Raw genomic sequence first — 13,333 nt, forward strand, 5'->3', positions numbered from 1 at the left:
TAAAATAGGAGAAATCAGAGATCGCCAGTAAGATATCGTTTTTCCCGCACACTATTCTAGAGTGGAACAGTAGAGAAATAACCTGAAGGTGGTTCGATTAACCCTCCAGGAATTTAATTGTAGGTTGTAGAGTAATCATGTAGCTGTGAATCTGGATGTAGATTTCCCATTTGAGACCTGTTTTGTCGCTACTGTGATTATTGGCAATAGTTTTTGTAATCTATATCATTTTCACGATACGTGCAGATTCACGCTCCTTTACTGTTGCTGTATTCATACATTTATAAGACCCAGACAGCACGGTGAGATGTGTACATGCCGGAGGATATTGGAAACGTTAGACACTTGTTGAAGTGTAGTCGTGTGTACTACACCATTTGATAACGTCCCTAAGGCCGAATTGCAGTTGTGAAAATAAATGTGTTTTTTTTTTCATTGAGTCAACATTTTTCTGACTGGTTTGATGCGGCCCGCCACGAATTCCTCTCCTGTACTAACCTCTTAGCCTCAGAGTAGCACTTGCAACCTACGCCCTCAATTATTTGCTGGATGTATTCCAATCTCTGTCTTCCTCTACAGTTTTTGCCCTCTGCAGCTCTCGCTAGTACCATGGAAGTCATTCCCTCATGTCATAAGAGATGTCCTATCATCCTATCCCTTCTCCTTGTCAGTGTTTTCCACATACTCCTTACCTCTCCGATTATGCGCAAATCCTTCTCGTTCCTTTCCTTCTCAGTCCACCTAATTTTCAACATTCGTCTGCAGCACCACGACACAAATGCTTCAGTCCTCTTCTGTTCAGGTTCCCACAGTCCATGTTTCACTACCACAAATTCTGTGCTGCAAACGTGGATTCTCGAAATTTCTTGCTCGAATTGAGGCCTGTTTTTGATACCAGTAGACTTCTTATGGTCAGGAATGCCGTTTTTGCGAGTGCTAGTCTGCTTTTGATGTCCTCCTTACACCGTCCGTCATCGGTTATTTTGCACCACAGATAGCAGAATTCCGTAATTTCATTTACTTTGTGACCATCAATCCTGATATCAAGTTCCTCGCCGTTCTCATTTCTACTATTTCTCATTACTTTCGTCCTTCTTCGATTTATTCCCAGTGTATATTCTATACTCATTAGACTGTTCAATCCATTCAGCAGATGATGAAACTCTTCTTCACTTTCACTGAGGACAGCAATGTCATCAGCGAATCGTGTCATTGACACCTTTCACCTTAAATTTTAATTCCGCTCCTGAACCTCTCTTTTATTTGCATCTTTGCTTTTTCTATGTACAGATCGAACAGTAAGGGCAAAAGACTACATCCCTGTCTTACACCCGTTTTTATTCCGAATATTTCGTTCTTGGTCGTCCAGTCTTATTATTCTCTCTTGTCTCTTGTACATATTGTATACTACCGTCTCTCCCTATAGCATACTCCTATTTTTCTCAGAATTTCGAACATATTGCACAATTTTACATTGTCGAACGCTTTTTCCACGTTGGCAAATCCTATGAACGTGTACTGATTTATCTTTAATCTTTCTTACATTATCAACCGCAACGTCAGAATAGGCTCTCTGATGAATTTATCTTTCCTCAATTTCCTTTTCGATTCTTCTGTGTATTATTCTTGTCAGCAACGTGGATGCGTGAGCTGTTAAGCTGATTGTGCAATGATTCTCGCACTTGTCAAGTCTTTTAGTCTTGGGAATTGCCCGAGGCAGGATTCGAACCTGCGACCGTAGCGGTCGCGCGGTTCCAGACTGAAGCGCCAAGAACCGCTCGGCCAATCCGGCTGTCAGTTGTTTCAAGAACATTAACTATATCTTTTACACTAATTATATTCATAGAATACTTTAACTGCGGTTTACAACCGATAAAAAGTCAATATTTATGTGACGTACCGTCACATCTGTCAGACTTAGCCCCTGACAAGGGTGATCGAGGCAGTCATTGAAAGCTTGGGATTTCATCCGAATTTGACGCGGCAAGAAGACCGAGAACTTTTTATCCGATGTTCTCATTTGAAAAATATAAATAGTCGTTTTCCCTCGCTCCGTTCGCAAGTGGAACAGCAAAGGGGGTGATTAGGTGTGGTACAGGGAACCCCTCCGCCAGGCACCGTATGATGGCTTGCAGAGTAGTCGTTGGATTAGATGAAAGTGAATGACCCCACAGGAGAATACGGCGTAAGCGTAGGCCGTGTAGTGGCGAGGCGGTGCGCCTGCGGACAGTGCAGGGCGTCTAGCCCCGGCCTCGGGTGTCCGCCCCCACAGGCGGCGCCACCGCCACGTCGGACAGCCGCCGCGCTGCCCCTGCCGCCGACAACGCGCCGCGTCTAACGAGAGTTAATTGAGAGCCCGCCGGGTAATGACATAATTGCAGCCGGAAACGGGAACCGCGCCGGCTTTGATGTGAGCCGGGCGCCGCCACCCGACGCCTCGGCTACTCTTACAAAGGGCGGCGAGGGCGGCGGGGGCGGCGTCGTTATTGCCCTGCCTGCCACCGATAATGGCGCCTGTAACCGGAGACGGCGCCGGCAAATATGTCATTAGTTGACCCACATTACTTTCTCCGTTCGCACCGCGCCGAGCCCACCATCGATCCCGCGGCTTCTCTATATTTATGATATCGATATACAAAAGAGCACTGCCGGTTCGCTTCGTCAAAGCTGCAGTGTGCCGCTATCGGACTCTGCTTGAAATCGGATATCATTATAAACCATAATACACCCGCATAATATTGCTCTCGCGCACAGTAACAGAATAACATTTCTCTGGCATTTCTGATGCAGAGACATCAAATGAGCCAGCTAAAATAACCAGGCCACACTCCAAGCCTTCCGTGAAAAATTGGGTATTTTGTAGCGAATATCGCCTGAAAAATATTTCGACAGTTTCTTTTTTTGGCAAGGGTATCAGTTCTACTTTTGCTTCGAAGCACTTTTTGAGTCTTGGCTTCTACATCTACATCTACATTTATACTCCGCAAGCCACCCAACGGTGTGTGGCGGAGGGCACTTTACGTGCCACTGTCATTACCTCCCTTTCCTGTTCCAGTCGCATATGGTTCGCGGGAAGAACGACTGCCGGAAAGCCTCCGTGCGCGCTCTGATCTCTCTAATTTTACATTCCTGATCTCCTCGGGAGGTATAAGTAGGGGGAAGCAATATATTCGATACCTCATCCAGAAACGCACCCTCTCGAAACCTGGCGAGCAAGCTACACCGCGATGCAGAGCGCCTATCTTGCAGAGTCTGCCACTTGAGTTTGCTAAACATCTCCGTAACGCTATCACGCTTACCAAATAACCCTGTGACGAAACGCGCCACTCTTCTTTGGATCTTCTCTATCTCCTCTGTCAACCCGACCTGGTACGGATCCCACACTGGTGAGCAACACTCAAGTATAGGTCGAACGATTGTTTTGTAAGCCACCTCCTTTCTTGATGGACTACATTTTCTAAGGACTCTCCCAATGAATCTCGACCTGGCACCCACCTTACCAACATTGATTTTATATGATCATTCCACTTCATTTCGTTCCGCACGCAAACTCCCAGATATTTTACAGAAGTCACTGCTACCAGTGTTTGTTCCGCTATCATATAATCATACAATAAAGGATCCTTCTTTCTATGTATTCGCAATAGATTACATTTGTCTATGTTAAGGGTCAGGTGACGCTCCCTGCACCAAGTGCCTATCCGCTACAGATCTTCCTGTATTTCGCTGCAATTTTCTAATGCTGCAACTTCTCTGTATACTACAGCATCATCCGCGAAAAGACGCATGGAACTTCCGACACTATCTACTGGGTCATTTATATATATTGTGAAAATGAATGGTCCCATAACACTCCCCTGTGGCACGCCAGAGGCTACTTTAACGTCTATAGACGTCTCTCCATTGAAAACAACATGCTGTGTTCTGTTTGCTAAAAACTTTTCAATCCAGCCACAAAGCTGGTCTGATATTCTATAGGCCCTTACTTTGTTTATCAGGCGACAGTGCGGAACTGTATCGAACGCCTTCCGGAAGTCAAGGAAAATGGCATCTACCTGGGAGCTTGTATCTAATATTTTCTGGGTCTCATGAACAAATAAAGCGAGTTGGGTCTCGCACGATCGCTGTTTCCGGAATCCATGTTGATTCCTACAGAGTAGATTCTGGGTTTCCAGAAATGACATGATACGCGAGCAAAAAGCATGTTCTAAAATTCTACAACAGATCGATGTCAGAGATATAGGCCTATAGTTTTGTGCATCTGCTCGACGACCCTTCTTGAAAACTGGAACTACCTGTGCTCTTTTCCAATCATTTGGAACCTTCCGTTCCTCTAGAGACTTGCGGTACACGGCTGTTAGAAGGGGGGCAAGTTCTTTCGCGTACTCTGTGTAGAATCGAATTGGTATCCCGTCAGGTCCAGTGAACGTTCCTTTGTTGAGTGATTTCAGTTGCTTTTCTATTCCTTGGACACTTATTTCGATGTCAGCTATTTTTTCGTTCGTGCGAGGATTTAGAGAGGGAACTGCAGTGCGGTCTTCCTCTATGAAACAGCTTTGGAAAAAGGTGTTTAGTATTTCAGGTTTACGCGTTTCATCCTCTGTTTCAAGGCCATTATCATCCCAGAGTGTCTGGAAATCGCTGTTTCGATCCTCTTACTGATTTAACGTAAGACCAGAACTTCCTAGGATTTTCTGTCGAGTCGGTACATAGAATTTTACTTGCTGCTGTAATGTATGTTCCCACAGGCCAGAGGCAGATATCTAATACAAACGCAACAAATAAGTGGCCTCTACATCGAGCTGTTATGTACGTCCTCCTGTTCCGTGCCTGCAGAATAACAGTTAATATGTCGACAGTTAATACGTCACAGAACATCATAGTATTTTTCCTAATTCGCTTGCTGGAATATACCTTCCAGTACGGTCACATCCGGATCACTGCGCTTCCCGTTTGCGGTAAAGTGAGTAATCTGTAGCTATTGGACTTGAGGTCGACAGAATATTAACATTAATGTTACTTTTTTCTCCTGTGCTGCCAGTATACGTTCTTCTTTTGCTATCACTGTGATTTACACGTAACATCCGAATATAAAAGCTGAATCCATGGCATCAGTTCTGATAAAATGTAATCAAGTTCATTCAATGCTGTACTTAAAAATTGCGAATATGTAAGGTAAAAGATGTAATAGGAGGTAATTTTATTTAAACCAAACGATTGTCAGACAAGTGACCACAAAGACTTCCATCATAGTCTAAGTCCCCGTATTTAATACGGACAAGTTTTTGCAGAAGGATATCCAATGCCAGTTCGACAGAAACAGAAAAAATTGCATTTTAAAATTAATATTTTAAAAAAATCTTGCATAAGTCTGTTAGAATATTGACCACCTTCCAAGTAATCGTCTGTTCAAAGCAGCTCTATAAGACAAGTCTGTGAAAGGTAGGAGAAGAAGAACCTAAATTCCATTTCCTATACCTATTTCTAACGTTTCACAGTTCATTGAAGATTTACCACTCAATAACTAATAGCAGTTTCTCCGAGAGAGCAAGAATGGTACAAGCAACTTCACTTATTAGTATCTATCTCCGGACCTGGTCTTACCACTTCCTAACTATCTGCAATAGTTACGTAGCTTTCTTTTTTTTTTCGTGGTACAGAAAGAGAAAGTTTTCACTTAGTGTGCACTTATACCTCCTTTGCACAAGGGGATCATCATACTTGTTGCTGTCAGTAACACTGAAACCGATGACTCCGCCACACCGAGAAGAACAATTTAGCTCCAGCCACAGTCGCGACTACCAAGTTAGAATTACTGCAGTTTAGCTTCCTGCTGATATTATTTACGCATTCGTAATCTAAATGTACCATTGGATCTGGTATCTAACCTCTGTTGCCCTACAGCTGCCTTTGTGACTCGATGTGGAGGAATTTTTGAAACGGAAAATTTTGTTTCTCTTAAGATATGTGTGAATGGCTGTTGTATAATGAACCTCTCACTTAAAACCAAATAAATACCACAACAATTTTTTTCTAGTTTCAGCACGGATATTAATTTACGTTCGATGTAACTAAACACTTAAAGTAAAGGTTACAAAATTTACTTCATCGAGACACGTTTCATATCCTTGCTCTCGTGTTGCCAACGGCTGCATTCAAGTTGGGAGAGGAAGCAGGAGGCCGTCGTGATACAACATTATCGTACTTAAAGCGGTTTAGAGATCTACCAACATCCAGCAGTTGGAGCTGTTCTCTTGTTAAAGGACCATTCCGGTTTTCGTCCGAACAGATTACAGAAACTACAAGAAATCATTGATAGCATGGATGAGTGAAGATCTGAACCGTACCCCTGCAGTCTTCATGAAGTATCTATTTACTTACCTGTTTCTTAGTGCTAAGGGCAGAAATACTTCATTCCGGCAGACCAGAAAAGATCATTTAGACAGGTAGCGTCAGGGAGACGACAGTTCCTCTTTCCGTTGATGGCAGAACTATTCATTCCTTGTCTAACTGACCGACGGCCTCGAAAGTACCCCATGGAACAGCAGACATCGAATAAAGACGGACAGGAAACATTAGGTTGAGGTAGCAGTCACAGGTCCCTTTCAGAGCGGCGAGGGGATGCAGAGGAGAGGATAATCAATGAGAAGTGGTCAGAAATAGACCAGCAGCAATGAATATATGCAAGACGGAGAGGCACCGAAGATTCTGTGACATGTGGTGGCATGCAGATAGGCTGTGAATTCCGCAACCTTTTACAAACGTAAATGTATCAATTTCGAAATAAACGGAGAGATACAGCTTTTTACTGACCGAAATTAGAATGCTCGTGCTCCCACCATATTGGAATATTTGAGCCATTAGAACGAAAAACCAGTCCAAGTTGCAGATTTTCGCTTTTTGTTCTTTCGGTGACTAGTTACAGGCAGAGACCCGTTTTTAAATCATCCTACAGAGCAGAAAATCAAATTTAGACTCATAAGTAACGAAGTTTTTACGAAACTTTTAAGCAGATGCCAAAGATACAGACCATATTTTTTTCAAAACATACATAACATAGTCGAAAATCTCATTTCCGAAGATGTCAAAACTATGCAATGAAGATTTACAGTGCAACTGGCCGTTTACTTCTTCCGTTGAGGTAAGGAAACCACGGAAGGGGACACCCTATCAAGATATAGCAAACCTTTTTTACTTATTAAATTGTTCTCCAACGGCCGGCCTGAGTGGCCGAGCGGTTCTAGGCGCTACAATCTGGAACCGCGCGACCGCTGCGGTCGCAGGTTCGAATCCTGCCTCGGGCATGGATGTGTGTGATGTCCTTAGGTTAGGTAGGTTTAAGTAGTTCTAAGTTCTAGGGGACTGATGACCTCAGAAGTTAAGTCCCATAGTGCTTAGAGCCAGCAATGTTCTCCAACGATCAAGAGTACAACAGTTCATATAATAGCCGTACAAGTCAACAATAAAATTGATACTTTTAAAATCGTTACCAAAAACAGTCAAATATTTAAAATCACTGACCAGTAAAACATAGCAGCGCGTATTACAAAGTCATGTGCCATATTCGCACGTAAAAATCATAAAATGAGAAGCTGTACAAGACAACAATAAAATAATTTTTTAAATCCTTTACCAAAAGCAGTCAGCTGTTTAAAACTGCTGAACAGTAAAACACAGCAGCACCACCTACGGCGCGTATTACGAAGTTGTATGCCACGTAAAAATCATCAAATGTGAACTATAACATTAGTATTAAAAGAAACCAAAGCAACAGGAGATTAAAAATCTTCATCATGTCCGACCATTTACAAGCGTAAAAACTTTACCACATCAAACTTCACAAGTTACGTGAAGATGAAACAATTTTTTTATAATATGACCCCGTGTAAAGAAACTCTAACCACAAACTTGTCTTGTACTTGTCATGCTGATGAAGACATAGCTTAATCATACCCATGAGCATGTAGGGTGGAATTTACGGGGATTAGATAACTTGTGCAAACGGATGTGGTGCGAACACCCTCCAGCGACCTAGCAAGGCCTCGTTACTTGCATGACGTGACGCGTCGCCGCTGCCATCCGTGCCAAAGGTGGACATACCGGTTATTAGGTAGCTGGTCATAATGTTCTGGATGAACAGTGTATATTCTTTTTACTCTATACAATGTATCTCTGGGCATACAGAATGCCGACCATATCATTTTCACCGTCTCTATTATTCCCTCGTTGCTCCTGTTTCACTTTTTTTATTATTCCCCCAGGTATTTAAACATGGCCGACTTTTTCACCATGTCTTCCGATGTTTCCCATACCTAGTGATACCTACGCCTTTACTTTGTAGGCGACTCACAGTTCCACCCTTTTTGCAATCTCGTTTCGGTTGCAGATTTGTTCCTTTGCATCTTCTTCTGTCCCAGTTACTGTCGCCATATCGTCCGACAGGCCTAGATAGGCCTCTTGGGTCCTATTATTGCTTCTGTTACGCAGACGTAGGTTTGATATTGCCCTCCACTGTCTGATCTCTTCGTCTAGCGCTATGGTGAACAAAATTGGTGACAGTCCATCCATCACCTTGTTTGACACTGGCCTTGGTTTCGAATTTTTCCGAGTATGAGGTGCTACAGACGCGAAATTTAACCGACAGGAAGAAGATGCTGGGATATGCAAATGATTATCTTTTCAGAGCATTCACACAATGTTGGCACCGGTGGCGACACCTAAAACGTGCTGACATGAGGAAAGTATCCAACCGATTTCTCATACACAAACTGCAGTTGATTGGCGCTGCCTGCTGAAACGTTGTTGTGACGCCTCGTGTAGGAGGAGAAATGCGTACCATCACGTTTCCGACTTTGAGAGATCCAATGACTGTTAGTAGAATATGGAATAAGTGGGTTCAGGAGGGTAATACGGAACGCCGTGCTGGATCCCAACGGCTTCGTATCACTAGCAGTCGAGATGACGGGCATCTTATCCGCATGGCTGTAACGGATCGTGCAGCCACGTCTCGATCCATGAGTTAACAGATGGGGACGTTTGCAAGACAGCAACCATCTGCACGAACATTTCGACGACGTTTGCAGCAGCAGGGACTATCAGCCCGGAGACCATGGGTGCGGTTACCCTTGACGCTGCATCACAGACAAGAGCGCCTGCGATGGTGTACTCAACGACGAACCTGGGTGCACGAATGGGAAAACGTCATATTTTCGGATGAATCCAGGTTCGGTTTACAGCATCATCATGGTCGCATCCGTGTTTGGCGACATCACGATCAGCGCACATTGAAAGTGTATATTCTTCATCGCCATACTGGCGTATCAGCCGGCGTGATGGTATGGGGTGCCATTGGTTAACGTCTCGGTCACCTCTTGTTCGCATTGACGGCACTTGGAAGGGAGGACGCTACATTTCAGATACGTTACGACCCGTGGCTCTACCCCTCATTCGATACCTGCGAAACCTTACATTTCAGCAGGATAATGCACTACCGCATGTTGCAGGTCCTGTACAGGCCTTTCTGGATACAGAAAATGTTCGAGTGCTGACCTGGCCAGCACATTCTCCAGATCTCTCACCAATTGAAAACGTCTGGTCAATGGTGGCCGAACAACTGGCTCGTCACAATACGCCAATCACTACTCTTGATGAACTGTGGTATCGTGTTGAAGCTGCATGGGCAGCTGTACCTGTACACGCCATCCAAGCTTTGTTTGACTCAATACCCAGGCGTACCAAGGCCGTTATTACGGCCAGAGGTGGTTGTTCTGGGTACTGATTTCTCAGGATCTATGCACTCAAATTGCGTGAAAATGCAATCACATGTCAGTTCTAGTATAATATATTTGTCCAATGAATATCCGTTTATCATCAGCATTTCTTCTTGGTTTAGCAATTTTAATGGCCAGTAGTGTATTAATCTAGCCTTCGTTGCTTTCAGAATATCCGTTATAAGCTATCGCGTAGTGCTGTCTACTGACTACTTCTTTGTTCTTCAGCGTCCTTCGACGGAGTGATACGCCTCCGTGAAGTCAACGAAGGCGACTGAACTCTTGAAGACACTATCAATTCTGCTAAGATGCTCTTCCAGATCCTTTAGCATTTTCAGAGGCAAAGTACTACATTTCCGTAAAGATTAGAGTTGAGAAACACATTCCGCAGCACGTCACGCAAGAGTGGGCGCCCTTGCGCGTTGCGGTGGCGTTGCCTGAGAGGCGTTGCTGCCGAGCGCCGGACGGCAGCCGCTGGCGTCGCTGAATGCGGCTAATTGGCGGCGCATAGAGCACCGCGCGGAGGACGGCTGTATCGAGCCCAAATTAGGCATTAACCGGCCGCGTAATGGCGGCGTGACGAGGCAGCGGCCCTACAAAGGCCGCGGCTACCGGCAAAAGGGCCGCCCTCTGGCGCCGTCCCGCCGATAAAGTAGCGGCCAGGCAGGGCTGCCAGGGTCTCCGGCTGCCACTGAGCCGCCCTGCCGGCAGCAGTAGCGCTGCATCCTCTCAGAAACTCATCCATAACTCTCCAAGTAACTGGTATCCACTGTTGTCATAAGGAGCTAAGCAAAATAATAATACCGCAACAAATGCAGGCTTGAACATAAATGCAGATGCTAGCCAAGCCTGGACGTTGATCTGTTGTATCTGACCTCGAACGACACCGGTGTGATGTCCTCAGTACGTTACAACCGTAATTCTTCAGTTTTAATGATGTATGTACACTACTGGCCACTAAAACTGCTACATGAAGAAGAAATGCAGATGATAAACGGGTATTCATTGGACAAATATGTTATACTAGAACTGGCATGTGATTACATTTTCAAGCAATTTGGGTTCACAGAGCCTGAGAAATCACTACCCAGAACAACCACCTCTGGCCGTAATAACGGCCTTGATACGCCTGGGCATTGAATCAAAGAGAGCTTGGATGGCGTGTACAGGTACAGCTGCCCATGCAGCTTCAACACGATACCACACGTCATCAAGAGTAGTGATTGGCGTATTGTGACGAGCCAGTTGTTCGGCCACCATTGACCAGACGTTTTCAATTGGTGAGAGATCTGGAGAATGTGCTGGCCAGGTCAGCACTCGAACATTTTCTGTATCCAGAAAGGCCTGTACAGGACCTGCAACATGCGGTAGTGCATTATCCTGCTGAAATGTAAGGTTTCGCAGGTATCGAATGAGGGGTAGAGCCACGGGTCGTAACGTATCTGAAGTGTAGCGTCCTCCCTTCCAAGTGCCGTCAATGCGAACAAGAGGTGACCGAGACGTTAACCAATGGCACCCCATACCATCACGCCGGCTGATACGCCAGTATGGCGATGAAGAATATACACTTCCAATGTGCGCTGATCGTGATGTCGCCAAACACGGACGCGACCATGATGATGCTGTAAACCGAACCTGGATTCATCCGAAAAAATGACGTTTTGCCATTCGTGCACCCAGGTTCGTCGCTGAGTACACCATCGCAGCCATGGTCTCCGAGCTGATAGTGCATGCTGCTGCAAACGTCGTCGAACTGTTCGTGCAGATGGTTGTTGTCTTGCAAACGCGCCCATCTCTTGACTCAGGGATCGAGACGTGGCTGCACGATCCGTTACAGCCATGCGGATAAGATGCCTGTCACCTCGACTGCTAGTGATACGAGGCCGTTGGAATCCAGCACGGCGTCCCGTATTACCCTTCTGAACCCACCGATTCCATATTCTGCTAACAGTCATTGGATCTCGACCAACGTGAGCAGCAATGTCGCGATACGATAAACCGCAATCGCGATAGGCTACAATGCGACCTTTATCAAAGTCGGAAACGTGATGGTACGCATTTCTCCACCTTACACATGGCATGGTACGCATTTCTCCACCTTACACATGGCATGGTACGCATTTCTCCACCTTACACAGGGCATCACAACAACGTTTCATCAGGCAACGCCGGTCAACTGCTGTTTGTGTGTGAGAAATCGGTTGGAAACTTTCCTCATGTCAGCACGTTGTAGGTGTCGCCACCGGCGCCTACCTTGTGTTAATGCTCTGAAAAGCTAATCATTTGTATATCACAGCATCTTCTTGCTGTCGGTTAAATTTCGCGTCTGTAGCACGTCATCTTCGTGGTGTAGCATTTTTAATGTTCAGTAGTATATATTATTGTTACTTTATTTAGAACGTGAAAGTGGTCAAGCTTTGACTATTTAAAAACGGTAAAATGTAAAATAATGTAGAATAAGCTGTAGCCAATCAGTTGGACGGCTTCTGGAAAGGGAACTGACGTAGTCAGTTGAGGGAGGATATTCGACGCGCGGGAAACGCGGCCGGGGACGGGCACGGGGAGTTCTGGTCGAGACACTAAAGTGGACAGTTCGGGCTGACACGCGAAAGCGAACAGTCGGTCATTAGGCAGCTAGGAAGTAAAACGACTTAGAAAATTTCGCGTTGTGTGGTACCGCGGGACTTAGTCTCTGAGTGTTGAGCATCCGCGCGTCTGGTGTGAACTCTGGGTACTTAACGAGCTGGAGTATTGGACGTGTAATTCGCGATGAGATTGTGAATGATCGAACTGTGTCAAATGGATATGCGCTCGATTGTAATAGTAATTCTAAATACGACCACTTTCGCTATTAGTTTTCTTTCTGAATAAACATTATTCTAACCAAATCGCAACTGTGTGGCCTACATCATTTATGGGTCGTTAATTTAGTTCCCGATATTATTATTACTGTTGATATAGTTTACCAACGCAAGTACAAGGATAGCGTACCCATAGGTACAAGAAAGGAGGCATGAAGGGTGCCAAAACAGAAATAACAATCATCCATTTATTGCACCACTACACACGCACATCATGATATATGAGACATTATGACAAAGAGTGTGCATAATGAAGGCCGTACAATTTTACCAATGTAAGAAATTAAAATAATACTAGCATAAAATTAAGTAAAGTGCCTTGAAGGAAATGTTTATGAGAAGAACACGACGGGGCCGTTAGGGAGAAGGCAACACAATACTTAACGCAGTCGCACCAAAACAAACAACGGACACCAGGCCGCGTCAACAACGGACACGTAAGGCACGCAACTACTCTCTCCGTTGCGGTTCCGCGCGTTCCACCCGAGTAATAGCTACCTGAAACATTTTAATTCTTGGAACAGTACAACAGTGATCAGCAAATTTAAAAAACAATTACGTGACATAAAAATACAATAACTTTAAAAAAATCTCATCATATGAGTATAAGCTTAATGTCTTTCAGTAATTAACAGATAACCATAGGTAACGGGGCATGTGCCACTATTAAATCTTGCGTAATTACACTATTAAATTTCTCAG

Source organism: Schistocerca americana, chromosome 1 (assembly GCF_021461395.2).
Source record: "Schistocerca americana isolate TAMUIC-IGC-003095 chromosome 1, iqSchAmer2.1, whole genome shotgun sequence".
NCBI classification, from domain to species: Eukaryota; Metazoa; Arthropoda; class Insecta; order Orthoptera; family Acrididae; genus Schistocerca; species Schistocerca americana.